We start from the raw sequence: 21,134 nt of genomic DNA on the forward strand, positions 1-21,134 counted from the left end.
TTAACTGTAGTTACTCTTCTGTCATTCCATGTTCAAGCCCATGAATACTTACAGGGCTAGTTTAAAGTTTAGTGAAAAGTTTTCCATGTGGGGCATACTAACTACTATCCAATTTGACTGAATGCATTGTGGGTAAATGTTATGTTAATATTGCTGGGTCTTGATAGGGGTGGTATGTATGAATGAATCAGTGCCACGAAGATTTGGGATACTCTGTCCAGTTTTAAGTTTGCTGTGATGGTATCCTGGAATGGGACAAGATTTACTAGAGTCAAAACAGATGACTGGACAGTGACAAGTAAATATATAATCTATATAATAAAATCAACTGCTGATAAAAACAAATATGTAATCACGTTGGAATGCAATGACATGATGACATGACCAACTGTCACTTCCAGAGAGTACCTGCATAAAACAGTAGCCAAACACTTATTTCCTATACTTACTAATCACATACTATCTCATGATGAAAACACAGACATTCCTGAAAATCACTCAATAACAAAGTAACACTGGGCCTGATTAAGCAAGGATCGCAGTTGCTTATACGCACACAACCAGCTGATTGTTGCGTACTGCGCATGCGTAAGCATCGCGGTGCATGAACTAGTTATTGCGATCGGGACAGCAATTACAGAGGATACGCAGACCCATGGCAGAATGATTGACAAGATGTGCCATTTGTGGGTGATAACGGGGGTGGTCGGGCGAACGCAGGCGTGCCAGTGCGTTGGAACGGCGTTGACAAGGCATGCATAAAAATTAGCTACTAGAATACCAGACACCGCCTGAGGCCTCATAGCGTGCGCTGAAGTAAGCAATTCCTGAGTGAGGTCTGACCTGCCTTAACTGTGCGTATGGGTCCAATGTTACTCGATGTTACCGATTGCTTAGCTATGTTGCCCAAGTATACAGATGTGAGTAAGGAGAAGTGGGCGTCCTCATGTCAGGCTGCAATCGCAATATGAATCCAAACATTTACATATCACTGCTGATGTTAGCAACTGCGTTGCGTGCATATAAGCAGAATAGCGATCCTTGCTGAATCAGGCCCACTATCCACAACAGCAAATGTATAACAGTATAAAAGAAAGGAAAAAGGTACACAGGGATGCACAGGCAACATATTGTACAGAAAGAACAAAACACTCTGTAGAGGAGAAAAAGTCCAAAAGAGTACAACAGTAAAGTAATGCTAATGATAATCTATATAATAGAATCAAGTGCTAATAAGATAAGTAGAAATATGAGGGGGAAGAGAGAGAGGGTGTAAAAGAGGGAGAAAGAGGAGGAGAAAGAGGGAGTGCTGAAGAGCAAGAGGAGGAAATAAAGACAGGAACATTGAGTATCATGACATTAGGATTTCTAGTGAACTCTTATTACAATTCACCAAATTTTTACACTGCCGGTCTGGAGGCACAGAATCTAATGGGCCCCCTGGTGTTACCCAAGAACCGCTGCAAGGCAAGATGAACTTCACTGCAGAGAGCTTACCAGACTAGCACAAGGTGAGATTGGTGAGGGATACGTACAAACTTGAGAGAGTAACTGAAGGGGAGTCAATGTAGAGCACAGGTGGTGCTGCAGGACTGCCGGAGCAGTGTGAGATACTATGCAGACGAGATGCTGCAGAAATGCAGGAGCAGTGTGAGAGACTAAGCACAGAAGATGCTGCAGGTCTGCTGGAGCAGTGCAAGGGATAATGCACAGGTGGTGTTGCAGGACTGCAGGAGCAGTTAGAGACTAAGCACTAGAAATGCTACAGCCAAGAAACTGAAATCCACAAGCAGATTACAGGAGGAGACAGAAACACAACTGGAGCTCTGGAAAGCCAGGGATGGAAAAAAGCAAAGATTCCTTCCAAGAGGATTCCAGATGGAGCTGCAGGAACACTGGAGCTCAAAGATATCTAGGAATCTTGGAACAAGCCGTAGATCCACTGACCATAAAGGGTACTATTATTATTATCCTTTATTTATATGACACTACATGGGTTCTGTAATTCCTTACAAAGTACAGAAACAGAAACAGTATGAACAAAACAAGAAAAAAGTGACTAACAGTACAAACATTGCAGAACATGGATAAGGTTTATCATCATTGCTGCTGCAGCAGCAGTCATAATACCCAAATAAGCAGCTGGGCGGCCGAACCCAAAGGTTTGGGGCTGTTGTTGTTGTGGGGAAGATTAAATGATTAAAGTCAAAACAAAGACGTAACATTTATTTCTTTGTTAAATTGCATGCATTGTGTAGTATGTGCTAAGCTGGGTACACACTGGCCGATATATTGGCCGATCAATTGATTGGACAATATATTGTGCCCCCGTTGGCTAGTGTGTACAGACGATATGTCTGTGAACAACGTTATTCACAGACATAACGCATTGGCTGTGCTGCACAGCCAAGGAACAGATATGTCTGCAGACATATCTGTCCATCGGCAAGTGTGCACAGGCGATCAGCCGATCGCCCATACACAGGGGTGCAGAGAGGGAGGGGGAGCCGCGAGCGGGTATTACTTGCATGCTGCTGTGTGCTGGGGTGCACTAGGAGACTGTCCGTGGCTGCTAAAGCAGCAGCCCGAGCAGTCTCCTATGCCAAAGGAGGAGCAATCACGCTGATCGTGCCCCCCATTGGCTGTGCGCTGGGCTGAGGGGCACACAGCAGCCCCCTACCCAGTGCCGCAAATGTGTGTTTTTTTCTCGAAGGGGGTGTGGCCACGGCTTCCTCGATTAGGCCACACACCCTAAACGCCCCCCGGCCGCCGGAACCCATTGCAGCATGCAGATGATGGTCATTCAGTGTGTATGAACGACCATCGTCTGCAGATATATCTGCAGATCACTCGATCTGCTGATATATCTGTCAGGTGTGTACCAACCTTAACAGTGTGTAAATTCAAAGGTATCTATAATGGGTGCAGGGAGTGCGGTGCACATGGGCCCCTGGGTCCAGGGGGGCCCACAACACACACCCTGCACCCATATATAATATATAACCACTCTGCAGTCTCCAGTGTATTGCCCCGGGCCGGCACTGTAGAGCAACAAAAGTCATAGGGAAAATGGCGGTGGCCATTTTCCCGGTGACTTGCTCATACGTAGTAGAGATGCCCTCAGGAAAAAGACGCGTACACCAGGCAGGTCTCTACTGCACTGCCAGAGAGAGGGGGCTCGCACTGAGTCTGCACACTGGCCCTCTCCTCTTGTAAAATGCCCCTGATTAAATTTTTCTGCTTTTCATACTAATTTCTCAGTTGAAAACTGATAAAAGGGGGTATATTTACTAAAGTGAGGTTTTTAGAAGTGAAGATGTTGCCCATAGCAACCAATCAGATTCTAGCTATTATCTTCTAGAAGGGGCTAGATAAATGTTAAGTAGAATCTGATTGGTTGCTATGGGCAACATCTCCATTTCTAGTAAATACACCCCAAAATGTTTAAAAAAAATGCACTGAACCATAGATAATATCTTTAGCCCCAGATAATTAAATCAGCTCAGGTAACTGACAGCGGAAACCAGAGCCGGCCCTAGGCATAGGCAAACTAAACAAATGCCTAGGGCATTTGGAATGCCTAGGGGCATCCATGCCCATGTAGGGCCGGCGGAGGTTTGGGGCAGGCATGGCCGGGGCACCTGCTGCTGGCTGGGCAGACACTCTGGCAGCTGCTACTGCCGCTGTGCAGCGTCCTTGATCGGAGCTCAGCTGACAGCTCCAATCATGTAAGGTAGCAAACAGTGAGCGGGCAACGGCAGAACGGACGGTGGCGGGGCACCTGGTTGGCGACTAGTGGTTAACGCTGGTGCTGTGCTGGAAGAGGGTGAAAGGTGCTGTGCTGAGAGAGAGGTGACAGCTGCTGTGATCTGTACTGTGCTGGGTGAGGGGTACAGTGCTGTGATCTGTGCTGGGAGAGGGGTGCTGTGCTTTGGAGGGTGGTGCTGCGCTGGGTGATGGGCGCAGTGTGCTGTGATCTGTGCTGGTGGGGTGTGCTGGGAGTGCAGCACAATGGGGGAAGGGCCACAGCAAGTGAAACCACACCCCTTCCGTGAGGCCAAATCCCTTTTCTGGATCCGGGAGAGGGGGGTGGTGGGGGGCTGTAACCATACAAAATCTTGCCTAGGGCATTAATATGGCTAGGGCCGGCTCTGGCGGAAACCAGCCAATAGTAAGCGAATGGCAGAAGAACTCTCTCTGCACTGTGATCAGATCATCGGACCCTGTCATTGAATGTGCTGTAGTTCAAGAATGAACAACATGAGGAAGAAAAAGTAAATAAAGTTTTTCTATTAAATAAAAAGCTCCCTATTCACTGTAGCTATTATCTAACATGATAAAACCAGTAAGCAGCACATTTTACAGGTTCCACAAGCAACTTCTACATGTTTATACTCTATATACACTATACACTGTATGATAGATTCCAAAGCCTAAGTGCCTAGCCTTGGTTATCTGGCTGTCTTAGTAATAAGCTGCATTTCTAATATGCAAGTTAATTCCAACAAAGAATCAACATTTTCTGAAAGAACTATTGGAAAATTCCAGTGTCGCACATTCCACTGCTTCACTGCTATTAAATCAGTCACTTGTTACTATGGCCAGAAGAACCGTTTAACACTGGAATGACTAATAGTTCTATAAATGTACTCTATTGGAGGGGCACGAATACATTATATAGGCCTACAAGAATTTACATAGAGGTATCTATGCATGATTGTAAAGGAAGATGTGTGCACTTGACAACAAATTATATATATATATATATATATATATATATATATATATATATATTTGTGTGTATATAATATATATATATATATTTGTGTGTATATATATATATATATATATATATAGGATTGGACCATGGAGGTAACCTAATTTAGCAATATAACTATTTGAGAAAGTATACACATTGGGGTTGATGTAGAGTTAGTCGCAAAATAGGTGTAATTTTTGTGGAAAAGAAAAAGAATCTAGAAAAATAGAACAGTTTTGCTGTAGTCTGAGCCAGTCACCCATATCTTGTATCTGCAGCACATGCACCCGGGTTATGCCTGGCATAATAACATCATATTTGCCAACTTCCTAGCCACGCACTGTTTCCGGGGGAAAACCCAAAGGGTGGCATGTTGCATGAAAGTGGGCGGGCTGGTGGACTTGATGTTGCGGTTGTGTAATAATAGCTCCACCCCCCGGTATAGAAAGCAACAATTGCCGGCATTGTGAGGCAGGGGGCGGGGCCACAATTGCGCAACTCCGTAACAATCGCATCATCGGCAGCCCACTTTCGCTTGGTAAGTGGGTGACTGCGGGTGGCTTCGGGAGACTTGCCCACCATTTGGGTTGCCTGAGAGAGAGACATAATTTTCAGGAGCCTTTCGACCGTTCCAGGAGAGCAGGCAAGTTTGAATCACATACACAAACACCCATATATGTAAACTATTCGTTTCATGTGAAATACATCTTCTCTATTAGGAATCAATAAACCCTAAAAAAATATGACTTATACAGCTGAAAGAACTAAAAATGATGGTTTAGAATTAGAAATAATACCCTGAGATTTCTCCCTGTAATATGGGTGACAGATCGGTGAGCGTGGGATAGTAGTAAAAGTGAAGACTACGGTGTAAATGATGGACTGCTGATAAGGTTCTTCTTGCTCCTTTATTAAACAAGCCCTCTGCTCGATCTTGCAATTAATCTTCATTTTTTGCATGTCTCCCACTAGGCTGGCATTAGGTCCGTCCTATAATTTATTGATAACCCTGTTCTCTGAACAGGATTTGTTTTACCAACATCCACTTTGAAGAGGAAATATCTCACGGACAGATATTGAACCTGAGTTCTTTTGACAATAGATTTAATATATATATATATATATATATAAAAAGGATCTCAGCCACTTGTGTTCCAGCCACAACAGGTGGGAAGAAAAGGCAGACACAGGCTGCACAAGCCTGGCACATGAAGGACGGGCGTCTCCCTGAGAAACGCACCTTGGCTCACAGCACGAAGAAGCTTTTCAAGAAACTCTAGACTGTCCGGATTAAAAATGTCCTAGCAAACAATAAAATTGCATAATGTACAATTTATTTACAGACCATCACAATGGAGTGTATCTTATTTGCTTACAAAACAGGAGTACTCTCATTTTCATGCAAAAGTACTGCAAAAAAAGCAATACATATTACTTAAAAGCCTGATAAGAAAGTAGATGATGAGGAAAATACTAAAATCATTGTAGCCAAGGAATTAAGGACCACAAGATAATTCCACAATGTGAGTTCCGAAATATACACTACTGCAAATAAATGGTTTCTCCAGTTACAAAAATAATTAAAAAAACACCTAATCACCTATTAATGGACCAGCCTCCCATAATGGCGATGGACCCAGTTCCAAGATACCCCAATCTCTAACCACTGTCCATATCTTTGTCAAGATCATCACTCACGTAAGCCTGTGTGAAGTGGGTCTGAAACAGAGTTAATAAAAAAACGACCACCTGGTCTGTCTACAGAAATGATTACACTCCCCAGTATCTCTTCCACTCACTATTAATTTTGCAATAATATAACTACCACCATGGAAAGGATTATAGGAGCAACACATCCCAACTAGGAAGTTTCTGATCTCCCTAAAACAATTACCATTAAGTCCCAGGTATCAGTACCCAAATAATAACATGTACATAGGTATGTAGCATTGATAAGCCAAATCCACATCCAAAATGGATCTGATAAGAATCACAGAGATCAATCTTATTAAATGAAGTTTATTTACAATGCTTAAAGTATATATAAAAACAATTAATAAAATACTCTTGTTCAAATAATTTCTCTAAACAAAAAGGAAACTGTTGTGAAGGGGTTTTTCTTCACCAGGGAAATAATTCTTCTGTCATCCACCACAGTAGTTTTACGTGGTCTTCTAGGTCTTTTGGTGTTGCTGAGAGAATATTCCAAGCAGTTGATTTGGCTACACCTAATGTTTTTGCTATCTCTCTGATGGGTTTGTTTTGATTTTTCAGCCTAATGATGGCTTGCTTCACTGACAGTAACAGCTCTTTGGATCTCATATTGAGAGTTGACAGCAACTGATTCCAAATGCAAATGTCACACCTAGAATCAACTCCAAACCTTTTACCTGCTTAATTGATAATGAAATAACGAGGGAATAGCCCACACCTGTCCATGAAATAGCTTTTGAGTTGATAGTCCCATTACTTTTGGCCCCTTAAAAAGTGGGAGGCACATATAGAAACCGTTGTAATTCCTACACCGTTCACCTGATTTGGATGTAATTACCCTCAAATTAAATCTGAAAGTCTGCAGTTAAAGCACATCTTGTTTGTTTAATTTCAAAGCCATTGTGGTGGTGAATAGAGGCCAAATTATGAAAATTCTGTTAATGTCCCAATATTTATGCACCTGACTGTATATGCCAGCCTCCCCCTCACATGGCATCTTCCCAGACAAATAATTAACCCTGCATTTAATCAATACACCACTAGAGTCATTGCAGCTCACCCTACAAAACTTTATGACCTTCCCATAAATTGTTATCTCTTCCCTGACCTGAGCATCCCCTTACAACACATTCCTATGTGATATGATATTTCTTTGACCATGATTTATTCTGTATTTGCTGCAGCCTGCATTATAATGGATTTGGCAGCTCTGATGCCTCAAAACTGAACTGTGATGTACTACATTTGTTATGCCATCAGAATTGTTTGTTTCATATGAATTTATTTTGGTATAAACTCCATCTAGTGGCCAGCCTAGTGCCAGCTTAACGGAACATTCAGGCCTCCGTAGATAGTTTCCCAATGCACCCTGGGTAGAAGATTTTCTCATGGTCCTGATAACAGGTACTATATATTCTCCCCTCTGCACAGCATTGATGGTGAGGACTCTGGGTCTCATTCAGACCCGGTCGGAAGCGCCGATGTGCTCGCAACCGGGTCGATGGTTAGCCCTGCTCATGTGCAGCGGCCGCACTGCGCGTGCGCAAGCCCCGGAGCGAGAGAGAAACTCTCTCGCTCCAGAGCTCTCTATAAAAGGGGCGGCTGTCGATGTTGATCGACAGCCGCCCCGTTTTGTAGGCGGGCCGGGGGGTGGTTTCCAAAACGGAGGCGTTCCTTAAGCCTACCATTTTGTGGGCGGCTGCACTGACATCATCAGTGATGTCAGTGGGGAGTTTCCTGCTTGATCAGAGCAGGAAGCTCCCTGGGGCTTGCAGTTGCCGAGACCCAACCTTAGGGTCTAGTCGCAAGCCCCGATGGTAGCGATGGTGTTCACCATCGCGACCATCAACCTGGTCAGTTGCTAAGCTGTGGGTGGTAACCCACAGCTTAGCTAGCAACCAGGAGGCCGCACTAAAAAAAAGGAAGTGGCCGCCCTCATTCAGAACGAATGCTCGCTTCTTGTGAGCGCCTCTGAATGAGGGCCTCTGACCTAAATCTGACATCATTATATTAGCTACAGTTCAGTATGTTATATGTTTTTTATGTTTGTAATTCATGAAGCTCATACTGTACTCATTACATGTTTCTTTGTTTGTTACAGCTTTACCATATTCTCCTATTACTATGATAAAGAGCATTCTTCAGATCTTTACATCTGGAATTAATTATTGAAAAGTAGGAGTGGTTAGGTTGTCTGCCTAATTATGTATTTACCACAGGGAAGCATATATTGAGGACAGAACAACAATTGCCGTGCATTGCAATTCGGTCCCCATTCATTTTGAAATGAAAAACTGAATACTTATGTGACCTGAAATTTGTTCCGGGTATACATTTGACCTCATACTTCCTTTAGGTTCCAATAAGGTATCAGAGCTATTGGAGACAATTCCAACAAATCCAATCTGTTCTGTTAATTAGTTGAGTTAAAGATTTTGGGAAGTAAAAAAGAGAACGATCCTGGGGAAACTGGGAAATATAAATACCTCTCAATTTTATACAAAATATATATAATTAAGTCAAACTAACATCCAATCCAAACCCTGCAGTGGCCATTCCAAAAAGCCTACTTCTGTGGTGATTCTGCCCACTTCATTGTAAGCTGTGTCCCCTTAACAGACTGCAATTTAGCAATGTCCTTGTGTATTTGGAACCATTGAGAGTTATGCATAACACAGTGCTATAATGTGCTTTCGAAACATAGGGGGAGATGTATCAAAGTTTCTAATGAGGACAAGAGGAGAAGTTGACCATAGCTACCAATCAGCTTCTGGCTATCATTTTATAGAATGTTCTAGATAAATGATAGCTTGAAGCTGATTGGCAGAGGCACAGAGAGGGTGGGGAGCGGGTGCTAATTACACGGGCCCAGGCTTGTTGGAGGAGCCCAGTGGGGACCCGAGTCTGTTGCCTTTTACCTGTCAGCGACAGCAGCATCTCTCCCTAGCCCAACAAACGCTGTTGTGTGCTGGGTTCCGTTTAGTCCAGGAAGGCTGCTGCCGCAGAGATCAGCAGCAGTCGTCTCTGCCTGCACTTGATGTGAGTGGGGATGGGAGGAGTAATCGTACTGATCGCACCCCCCCTCTGGATCTGCCCCTGGCTGAGGGGTTCACGGTGTCACATTTAGTTATTTATTTTTTGAGCGATTAGGTCACATACCATACAGTACCCAGGCTCAGCACCACTCTCTCTATGACCCTGCTGATTGGTTGCTATCGGCAACTCCTCCACTTGCACCCTTTAGAAGGTTTGAATCTCTTCCCATAGTGTGTAATAGTGTGTAATTTAACCTTAGAGACATGGAAGACCACACAATTCATCAGGCCTATAATCTTTATTACCATGCAATACCTAAACTACATCATATAATTCAGAACTCTAAAATCTACAACAGCTGTATACAGGGCCGGTGTAAGGTTTCCGGGCGCCCTAGGCAACATTTCATCAACCACCCCTGCTCTCTCCAATTCATAATATGCCATGCATCAGACTCCACACTTAAATAACATGCCACATAGCAGTGTCCCAAATTCATAATATACTATATAGAATATTACAAACAACAGAGCGCCAAAATCATAATGTACTTCACAACACAGCTGCAAATTCATAATATGCCACACAGCTGTGCCACAAATTCATTATATCAGATAAGATAATGTCCCGTACTAGCACTAATATAGGTTTCCACAGTACTTTCCTTTAGGGTTTGTTCCCAAATTTTAGATATAAGAATTCCAATGGTCGCTGTATCTCCTTTTTGGAAAAATTATTCCAACTCCCGATATTGGTATACTCAAAGAGAAGAAAGACAAACCAAAAATAGTGTAATATTGCCAAAAAAAACACACTATTTATTTAACATATTGCACTCACATATGAAAAAACAATAGAAGCATATCACCACAAGATCACACGTGGTCAGAAACTGGGGGTCCAGATCGTACTTCCGTCCGTATTATGCCCAGATGTTATAAGGACCAATGACTGGAGACAGGATACCACCAAGCAACGAATCATCCACCAATGCTTAACTTGTTTCTGACTATGTCCTTCATCAGAAGCATGGTGGTAAATTGAAAAGGGGCCCTTTTTATACCCCTGTGTTGTCATCATCCTCCTGTAAGCAGCGCTTACCATTTCCTGCTATTTTCTCTACCAGAAGTGACGCCGATCTCTCCGCGACCGGAAATGATGCAGAGCCAGGCGCACCGGAAGTGACGCTGCTTACGCGATGTTTGAGGATAGCAGCGGATGTTATGAATAGGATTTCCGCGTTCCACCTTGCGTTCCACCTGCCGTTTAAACCAATGTTTGCGGGCAGCAGTTAATGTTATTAAGACAACTTCCGCGTTCCACCTTGCGTTCCACCAGCCAGTAGGACTGGAAAAAGAAGGTCCTTTTAGTCATAATAACCGGAACCTTCACTGGAATGTAACAAACGTTCCATATACATTTAATAGTCCATTTTAAAACAGGAAATTTGATCCATAACCACATATCACCAGATTCAGGGGTCCGGTCCCAAAAAGATAAGAAAAATACAATGAACATTAAAAATAGCAGAGAATATAATTAAAAATATATAAAATATTAAAATAACCAGAGAAAGAGGTCAATTAAAAATTAAGGGAATAAAACTTTCTTCTAATAAATATTTTATAAAAACCATTTAATTTCGAACTTGCCGTTAAGACCATTAGGTATTAAGGTTTTTAGTTTATGAATCCACCGCATCTTTTTTTGTGCTAATCTGACTTCTAAATCTTTACTACGCAAGGATGGGTGGACCATTTCAAAAATTCATTATATGCCACTCAGCCATGAATTAAGCCATTCTTTTTTTTTTGTGGACTCAGCGGCGCCCTCCAGTGGCCGGCACCCTTAGGCGGCTGCCTAAGGTTGCCTAATGGTAGCACCGGCCCTGGCTGTATATCTAATCAGAAGACAGAAGGTCATTCAAGGCAGGACTATTAATCAGAATATTGTTGAAATGAACATAGGATCACATTGTAAACAAGATATAATCCTTAAACTGGAATACGGAGAATAAGACGTTCCAACGCAATTTCTGACATAACTCTCGGCTGAATCATCTACGCCACCTGACAAGTTACGTAGCACCCAGAAAGCAGGGCTGTCACAGCTGGGAAATCTCCTTGGGGAGGGAATAAAAGTCTTATCTACCCTTCACTACCTGTCAACACAGAGCAACTTCTCATAACTTTGTCATAAATTCCAGCTGTTAAAAGTCTCTCACAGAACATCATTACATTCATCACTATGTTACTACTATGTTATTTTACATGTCTGACCTGGTAACAGAGAAATCAGCACCATATTGCAAGGAACAGTATCTTGCCTAACATGAGATCCCAATGGTATTACTTACCTAGATCAGTGAAAGCATATCAGCCTAATTGAGTATGACACTGTTACATGAGACATCTGTTAGTTACTGTTTTGTGATTGCCGGTTTATGTTCATGTTTCAATTATAAATATCTACATGTGACCGTGCTACATGAGAGGTAATACTATACTGCTCCTTGTATATATTAGGGTGACCCACAACATATATGTAACATATTCCATCTTTCACATAAACAGACACGTTCAGATCTCTTTCAGAGGGGCCAGAAGTGCCCACAGCTTTTCATTTACAGACCCACAATCAACCCACTAGCATCCGTGAGGCAGCAGTTAAGGCTCATCACTGCTCACATCTCCAGAGGATAAAGATTGATACATGTGTACCTTTTCCTGAGCTCATATGTGATTGAAGTAACAAACTGGTGGGGGAGATTTATCAAACCTTAATGAGAGAAATAGTTGAATATAGCAACCATTCGAATTGCAAGGGGTAAATTTACTTAGATTCGAGTTTGATAGAGTATTTTTTTTTTTTTAAACTCGATTTGCATCACCGAAACTCGGGTGATTTGAGGCTTCTGAAAATCTCAAATTTACTAAGAATTGTGTTTATCTGAGATCGTGTTGGCCGATGGTGAAGCAGATCGAGATTTCTCACCCGAGTTGCAAGTTTAGAACGAGATTTCTCACCCGAGCTGCAAGTGTCTTCTCCCAGCCAAACTCCCAAACAAGCAGCCTGCACATGTCAGTGAGATATGTGAAGGTTGCTTGTGTTATACCTGTTAAAAACAGGGTTAAATGTATAAAAAATTATGTAGGGTCCCCCACCCCAAAAGAATAACCAGCCATGGGCTGCTCAGCCAATCCTGGTTCCTAAAAATACGGACAAAAAAAGAGTAGGGTTACCCCGTATTTTAGGAACCAGAACTGGGCTGCTGAGCCTGTCCTAGTTTAAAAAATTGGGGAATTTTTTTTTTGTAGGGGTCCCCCTATTTTTAAAACCAGCACTGAACTTCAGCCTAAGCATGGGGTGCTCGGGAGAGGGGGACCCCTTTATAGGGGGGGTCCCACCTCCCTAGATCCCCGGTTTGGGGTGATAATGCTTTGGTCGGGGAGACCCGGTTATGCTTTTTTTTGGGGGGGGGGACCCTACGTCATTTTTTTTTAATATTAACCCTTTACATAAGGTTTACATGCAGAAACATACACAAATCACACTGATCAGTGTATGTTTCTGCCAAATTCGGAGCTCAGGAGGTGGTCTATTTGATACTTCAATTTAGCTATGAGTTTGCTACAATTGATCCCGAGATTGTAATCTTGAATCTTAGTAAATTCCAGAGTTGTATCTTTTTCATGAAAAGTACTTCCGAGTTTGGCCAATGGTAAGTTTATTCGAGTTTGCAATCTCACCCGAGTTTATCAGTGAAAAGAGAGAACTCTCACCTGAGTTTGCCTTTAGTAAATTTGCGAGTTGAAAAGAAGTGCCTAAACTCACCCGAGATTGCAGCACAGACGGTGTAATGGTTAGCGTTACTGCCTCACAGCACTGAGGTCATGGGTTCGGTTCCCAGTATGGCCCTAACTGTGTGGAGTTTGTATATTCTTCCTCTGCTTGCGTGGGTTTCCTCTGGGTATTTCGGTTTTCTCTCACACTATAAAAACATACTGGTAGGTTAATTGGCTCCCCATAAAATTGACCATAGTGTGTATGTTTGTGAGCATAGTTATAGTATAATAACATAGAGAGCAGATTCATTGTGTTAAATCTATTGCTGTCAAGAGAAAGTTTCCTTACTGCTAAAGCACAACTACACACTTACACAGAAATTACACATTATATATAAGGAGGTAAAGCTAGATAAAGCTTGGTCAATACTCTAAGGCGATAAAACGCAAACATAAAGATGTGTCCTCATACACCTAGGGGAAAATTTACTAAGAATCGTGTTTGACTTCTAAATGTAATTGCTGGACATCGCCGGTACATTTTACAATCATAACCCAAATTTACTAATCTGCGTACAGTATTTGACTGTCTATTGCGATATAAGTCGGTTTGCCTCTAGATGAAGTGGTTTGGTTTTGGCTCAGATCTTCACGCCAAGTTCGGATGCCAGAATGAAGCAAAATGAGCTAGAATGAGGCAAAACATCATCTTATGCAACAAAAACGCCATCTTTTTCGGAAATCTGTGCCAAGATATGCGTGAAAGGGGTTGGGTACGGGATCCCAGCGGCCGGAAAGCCGGCGGTCAGAATACTGACAGTGGCATCCCGACGCCTGAAGGTAAGTAGCCTAACCCTTCACCTAACTTACTTTTCACGCAGCCTAACCCTAACTCTCCCCTCCTGCAGCCTAACCCTAACCACTCCCAAGTCTAACACTAGTAATCCACCCTGCAGCCTAAGCCTCTCCCACCCACAGGCTAGCCCTAAACCTAATACTTACCATCAGGATGTCGGTGGTCGGGATTCTGGACCTGGGATTCCAACTGCTGTTGGCATTCCGGCACCAATATTCTGAGCACCGGCATCCTGACCACCGCTATGGAGACTACAGGTCCTACAGCTACACACCCCTAACACAGCCATTTTAAAGTGAGCGCTTATATCAAATTGCCATTTACCATTTCCGTATTACAAATCTGGACGAGGGGCAGGTTAGTAAAACGCATCATGTAGGTGACATGGCAGCTTTAAGGGGTTAGAAAAAGTTCCAACTGGCCTACTCGGTGAAAACTTTATAAACCCTTTTAGAAATGAAAACATCACAATCTATTATACCCCTTACAAGCCCTAGCATAATATTATCTTACAAAGCTATTCAATACATCAATGCAACTTTTCTGAAATTCAAATGACAAAACAAAAGTTAGATAATTAGTTTAATTAAGATGAAATAAAAAACTAATGGGGAGCATCAACTTTCCAAAAATCATTAATTAAAGTTCTGCAGACACATAGGCTAATACATTCCTAGTTAAAAAAAACTTTGCTCCTATCGTATATATATGACTTTTCTCCCCCCCCCCAAAAAATAAATAAAAAATAACTGTCAGAAACCAATTAAAAGAATGCTATTTTATTGTCCACATGGTGATTAGGCACAAATATCTCCTCAATAGCTAATAATAACCGTCATACTTTCTTTATGCCCTTGGTGTGCACTATGGAGTTCAGCATGGTTTAGAGCAGTGATCGGCAACCTGATACATTTCAGAGGTCACATGGGAGGTTCTCTAACCTTCAAAAGGGCTGCACCTTTCCCATATTCTCCGCAATTAGTTAAAACAATATAATTCATCAAAGAAAGATTCACCCATCTGTAATAACATACAGCAGCAGCTGGCATTTCAAACAAGTACTACAAGCCATAACAAATAAATATGACCATAAGACAGGAAGGAAATGGGCAGTGGTGTATCTATAATGGGTGAAGGGTGTGTTAAATACTTGTATCCTGCATCGGCGGTAGCAGCACTGTACAAAATGGCGTGGAGGCCACCCCACATACCTGTCCCACAGGATTTAACTGTGGGACTGCGTACTCAGACAGTTTCCGGGCCTTGCAAGCCAGTTAGCCTGAATAAGCAGAGGCTTACTCAGCTGACCGTTGGCCCTGTACCTCGGTCGCAGTGCTGGGATCGCAAATGCAGCAGGCGGTGTCATACACCTCCTGCTGTATTTGCATATTAGCAAGGACGGATTTGCAAAGCTGCTAGCTTGAAGTTTAGCAATTCCGTCCTAAGCAGAATCACCCCCAGTATCCCAACAGTGTTACCTTTGTCGAAGCTGGATAAATGGCTGAGAGAATCAGTTTAAAATTAGATTGGAACGAAGCCATCTTGCGAATGGCCACAAGACACCATCTTAGAAATGAGATCTGCACGACGCCATTTTGCGAATGGCCGCCCAGCGCCATTTTTGAGAAACTCACACTTAAGTACATACGGCGATGCTATTATTAGCATCATGCGATCGCATATTTTACCATACCCCATACACACATTAAAAATACGCACATTAGCGAATGCATTATACCCCGCGTATGGATGCTGTTTATTAGCTTCATGCGCACGCATCTTCCCTAAGTTAAAAGTCCTCACTACATAACTCTAACTAACGTCTTTTCCCAAACCCTTAATACTTACACAATGCACACTCACATAAAAGGTTCCATAGCTTCAAAGTGTAATATTCAAGGTTTATTCATTTATTACTAATGTTGTGAAATAAAGACTATTTGATATATAAGGTTTAGTACATGATAAACAAACCGTGTTTGGTGTTGTACTGATCTACTCTGTCTCAACAGCTTTCGGTGTCATCGGTGAGAAGATCGCAACATGCGTTCGCAACTTATGGACTGTAGAGAGTTAAAACATTAAAATGTACTATGTAATGTTAGCAGCTTCGATTTGCATGCGGCTGGAAAAAGGAGACAATAGGCTGTTGGAGGCTGACCTGTGTCCATTTGAATCGACCTGTTAAATGTCCTGTAACAGAAGCATCGTGACGGAGAACCAATGGAATCATGCCAAACTTGCCTATTGTATTGCTTATCCCTGCAAGGGTATATATGTGCATTCAGACCCCAATCTGGAGTCTTCTTGCTGATGCTGTTGACGGAGGTTTCTTGTTGATGCCAGAAACTGGTCCCAGAGCACGTGCGTATGTATTAACTGTATCTTGGTTCTGTATGATTTCTTTGTGCTAAATTGTCTTTAGATCACAGCCTGTAACCTACTGTTTTTATGTTGAATAATAACCTTTGTGCGTTGGAAACACATTTCAAAGTCTGAAGGCATTTATTTACTGTATGACTGCGTACGCAAATAGCGACAATTCTAGAAGGTATAGGCAGGATTTAGAAGGTATAGGCAGGGTTTAGAAGGTATAGGCAGGAGCGTATAGAGGTTTAAATCCAGTATAGTTACTTTAAAATACAGATTTTCCCTAGCTTTTACATGGTCAGAGGTGTGCATACCAAAAAAAATTTATTTGCTGGGAAATTGCAATACGAGTTTGAAATTGTATTGTAAATGTAATTTGAATTGCAAATTCGCTGTGAAAACAGCTTGCAGGACTTAACTCGCTGCTAATTGGATTGACCCCTTAGCATTCTTGCAAGACAATTACACAGTTTTTCTAGAAAATGAATTACATTTATACACATATTCATTCCATGTTGCAGACATCTCCTCCTTGATAAAAAAGTAATAACTTTACATTTCATATTTTTTATGCATTCAATCAGGGCAATTGAGACAGCCAGCGGGCCTGAGCATAGAAGGGGACATTGCTAAATCTGCTAAGTATGGCCACGCCCCCCTGTGGAAAAATGTGTAATACACCATGTACGGCACCGTGAAGCAGCGGAGGACAATTCATTCTCTCTCTCTCACTCTCTCTCTCTCTCTATATATATATATATATATATATACACACACTCACAAATACATTATATATGTTTCAGTTCCCACAAGGTTGTTTGAAGAACAAAACTAACCTGAAAATGATGACACTTGTTTGGGATACTGGTTCGATCCACCCACTAAAGTGACTAGCAGAGACGTTTCAAGAGAGGAGGGGGCCCATGTGCAGTCTCCGTCACGGGCCCCCTCCTCTCAGTCCGGTGGCCAGCAGCGCACTGAGGCCCTGATTCAGAGCCGGACGCTCTGACCAGAGCGCTCGCTCTGAATCAGGGCCCACCTCCATAAATATGGAGCGTCCTCCTGGACGCTCATATAGCTGTGGGTCACCACCCACAGCCGATACGAGCGTGCAGGATGATGGTCGCGATGGTCTTGACCATCGCGACCATCGCGACCATCGCCAGTGCGAGCAGAAGCCTGCGGTTGAGTTTCTGAACCGCAAGGCCAGGAGTGATTTTGGCTCTATCAGAGCCAAAATCACTCCCACTGACATCACTAGTGATGTCAGTGGGGCCGGCTTCTGACGGTAGGCGTTCCCTTGGGAACGCCTCCGTCTGGCAGGCACGCCCCCGGCACGCCCACCAAAGGGGGCGTGCTGTCAAGCAACATCGACAGCACGCCCCCTTTGATCAGACACAACGAGCGTAGGAAAGTCCTTCGCTTGTCGCGTCTCGCGCATGCGCACCATCGACCCACTTGCGAGCGGACAGCCGCTCGCGAGTGGGTCTGAATCAGGCCCTGAGTGCACTGATAGACTCTGGGCAGTAGAGTGTGTCCACAGTCTATAGCACATGCACAGGTCACCGCGGCAGCCATTTCCAGTCCTTTTATACAGCGCTGACACCGGCGCCGACGTGGGACTCCGGAGAGGTAAGTATAACATGGGTGCAAGCAAGGTGTGCACAAGGTGTGCAACCCTGCACCCATTATAAATATACCCCTGGTGACTAGCCCTATGCATACTTGCCAACTCTCCCTCAGTGTTAGGAAGACTCCCTGAAATAGTAGCAATCTCCCTGATAGTGCCTTACCCCCATTAGGAAGCTGTTCTATTTTAAAAAAAGCAGAGATATATACATTCAAATGGGATCTTTAGTATAATTTACCTGCATTGGTTATAAGACACAATATGCATTTTCTGAAAAGTATTAGGGGTAAATTTACTAAAGGTCGATTTTGATTTTTGAGTGATTTCGCATTCGATTTGCATTCAATTTACATTCGATTTTGCATTTGGTTATTCACTAAATGCTAAATCGAATGTAAAATCGAACATAAAAGTAAAACCGAATTTTTCTCAAATCCCACTCAAAATCGAACATCGGAAAAACATTGGTACTTTTACATAGACCAACACACAAATCCCTTATTTACTATGATTCGATTTGAAATTGAACACAAAATCGAACTTCAAATCCCCAAATGAATAGACCTGCTTCATGCTTTCAATTTCAGCATGAGCAGGTTGGATTGACACAGATACATGCATACATCAGTGAGATGCATGCTTGTATCTTACAGTAGAAAGCTTCGAAATAGTTACATTTAGAAAAAAAATTGCGTGGGGTCCCCCCCTAAAACAGAACCAGCTCCGGCTTTTCATAGCCAGTCCTGGTTGTGTAAGTACAGGGGAAAAATTGCGTAGGGTTCCACTGTACTAAGCACAACCAGCACTGGGCTCTGATCCTGTCCTGGTTCTGGAATTACAGGGGAAAAATGTGTAGGGTTCCCCTGTAATCTCAAGAAACAGCACCGGACCCTTTCTAGCGGGGTGCTGATGCCACAGCCAGAGGAGCCCTTTAATCGGGGCCCCCAGCCGCAGAATCAGCACTGACCACTAGTCAGTCCAGGCCAAGCATCCCTGGGGAGTTGGGGACCCCCCCAATAAAGGGGTCCCCCACGTAAGTTTTTAAAATACTTGAACTCTTTCTAAGCTTGTTACAGTAAGATACATGCGTGCATCTCACTGATGTATGCATGTATCTGTGTGAAATCAAACTGCTCATGCTGAAAGTGAAAGCATGAAGCAGTTCTATTCAGTCAGGGATTTGCAGTTCGTTTTGAAGTGGGATTTGCTGTTCGATTTGTAAACGAACATGCCAAATCAAACAGCAAATCACTGTTCAAAACTAACCAAATCGAATTCGATTTAGAAAATGCATCTAAAATCGAATTTTAGTAAATGAGGGATTTGAAGAGGGATTTGAATTTTCGATTTGATTCGGTTTGCGGTGAGCTAAATTGAACATCAAATCGAAAGTAAAAACGAACTTTGATAAATATACCACCTAGTGTGTTTTCATCAACATTTAGATCTTACTAACAGCTTTGGGACTCGTTTACATTTCGATGTAAGTCAGTTTTAGAGCATTTCTCTCAGATGTAGAGGTACATGTCCACTGTAACACGCGCTCATAGGTGCTGCTTTCACAATCTCCCTGAAATGCTTTTTCAAAAGTATGCAAGTATGGCCCTTTGACAAAAGAAAATCACATGACTCTAATGGTCCACTAGTCTGTGACCTTCCATTGTACACAAATACACTGCAAAACAGCAAAAACATTAGTCACCATCACAAAAACATATCTAACTAATCAAAACAAGATTATATGTCCCCTCATGATATTTGAATAATTCTAGTATAAATAATTCATAAAGCACATTGTATCAATAATAGCCCAATATTAATGTGCCCATGATTCTAGAAACTATACCATCCAATTAATCACTGCAGTTATATATATTGCACTGCCCATTGCATCATCCATTGACTGAAAAAGTACATACCCTGCCGAGTAAATGATTAAGCTTTGTTCCTATTTGTGCACATGGTACTGTACTTTCAAATGAAAGATTGATCTCTAGAACTAGAAAACTGAGGGAGATGTACTAAGCCTTGGGGATAGATAAAGTACCAACCAATCAGCTCCTGTCATTTTTCAAACACACCCTGTAAAGTGACAGTTAGAAGCTGATTGGTAGGTACTTTATCTCTCTCCAAGACTAAATGCATCTTCCCAATGAGGATGGGGCAGCAATCTGTGAATGCTTCAGATCCAACAGTACCCTAGTTCCAGCATCATCTCATCCGACACTAAAGACATTCAATAAATGGCTAGATCATAGCTATTACTTACACACCAACAGAGATATGTATGGTACAACCACACAAATAGTGAGTGAGATGCCATTGGTAGTTTGTCTGGGGACAAACTGCTGAAATACAGTGACTCCTAGAATGAGTTCATGTGTATAGCCTAATTGGCCTTAGAATATTTAAAGATGGAGTTTCCAGTATGCTCAATATTATAGACACTACCCAAAGTATACAAAGATGCACATAAAATATTGGCAATGGATCCAATTTAACAGACAATTTCTGTATTCTGGATTTTCTTTTATAAACCTCTCTACAGAAGAATGGAACTTGCTTTAAAGAATCCTGTACTCTCAAATAAGGAAAGCATAGGCTTATAGCTCTCTATCAAAATAACTGATAGCAGTCTATAATCTATATACATCAATTTCACAAGAGGCGTCAGGGGATTGATACAAATCATACCAACCAGCTGATTACTGTTGAATATTGCTCCTATCACCTACTCTGCACCAGCTGAACTCTTGGTCAGAGAGAAGGATATCTAACACATATCAAAATATTTACCATTTATACTAAAAGGGAAGACTTGCATAAATGTCCACTGTACAAATTGCTACCTATCTCAGTGAAATGGTATTGAGAATAGATACGATCGTAGCGGCATCCAGCTGCTAATCTATGAGGGCTTGCATCATACTGGTAATATCTACCCCTATTGGAGAGACACTTAATAATAATTACATCATTGATGCT

The 21,134-nt window shown here is 42.4% G+C and overlaps 1 protein-coding gene across 1 annotated transcript in view; it reads right to left on the minus strand.

The window, feature by feature from the left end:
• Window positions 1-21,134, minus strand: part of PRKAG2 (protein kinase AMP-activated non-catalytic subunit gamma 2) — a 457,564-nt gene that overhangs the window by 421,038 nt on the left and 15,392 nt on the right. The gene's annotated exons all lie outside the window — the stretch shown is intronic.

This window comes from Taudactylus pleione, unplaced genomic scaffold (genome assembly GCF_031769625.1).
Source record: "Taudactylus pleione unplaced genomic scaffold, aTauple2 ptg000398l, whole genome shotgun sequence".
NCBI classification, from domain to species: domain Eukaryota; kingdom Metazoa; phylum Chordata; class Amphibia; order Anura; family Myobatrachidae; genus Taudactylus; species Taudactylus pleione.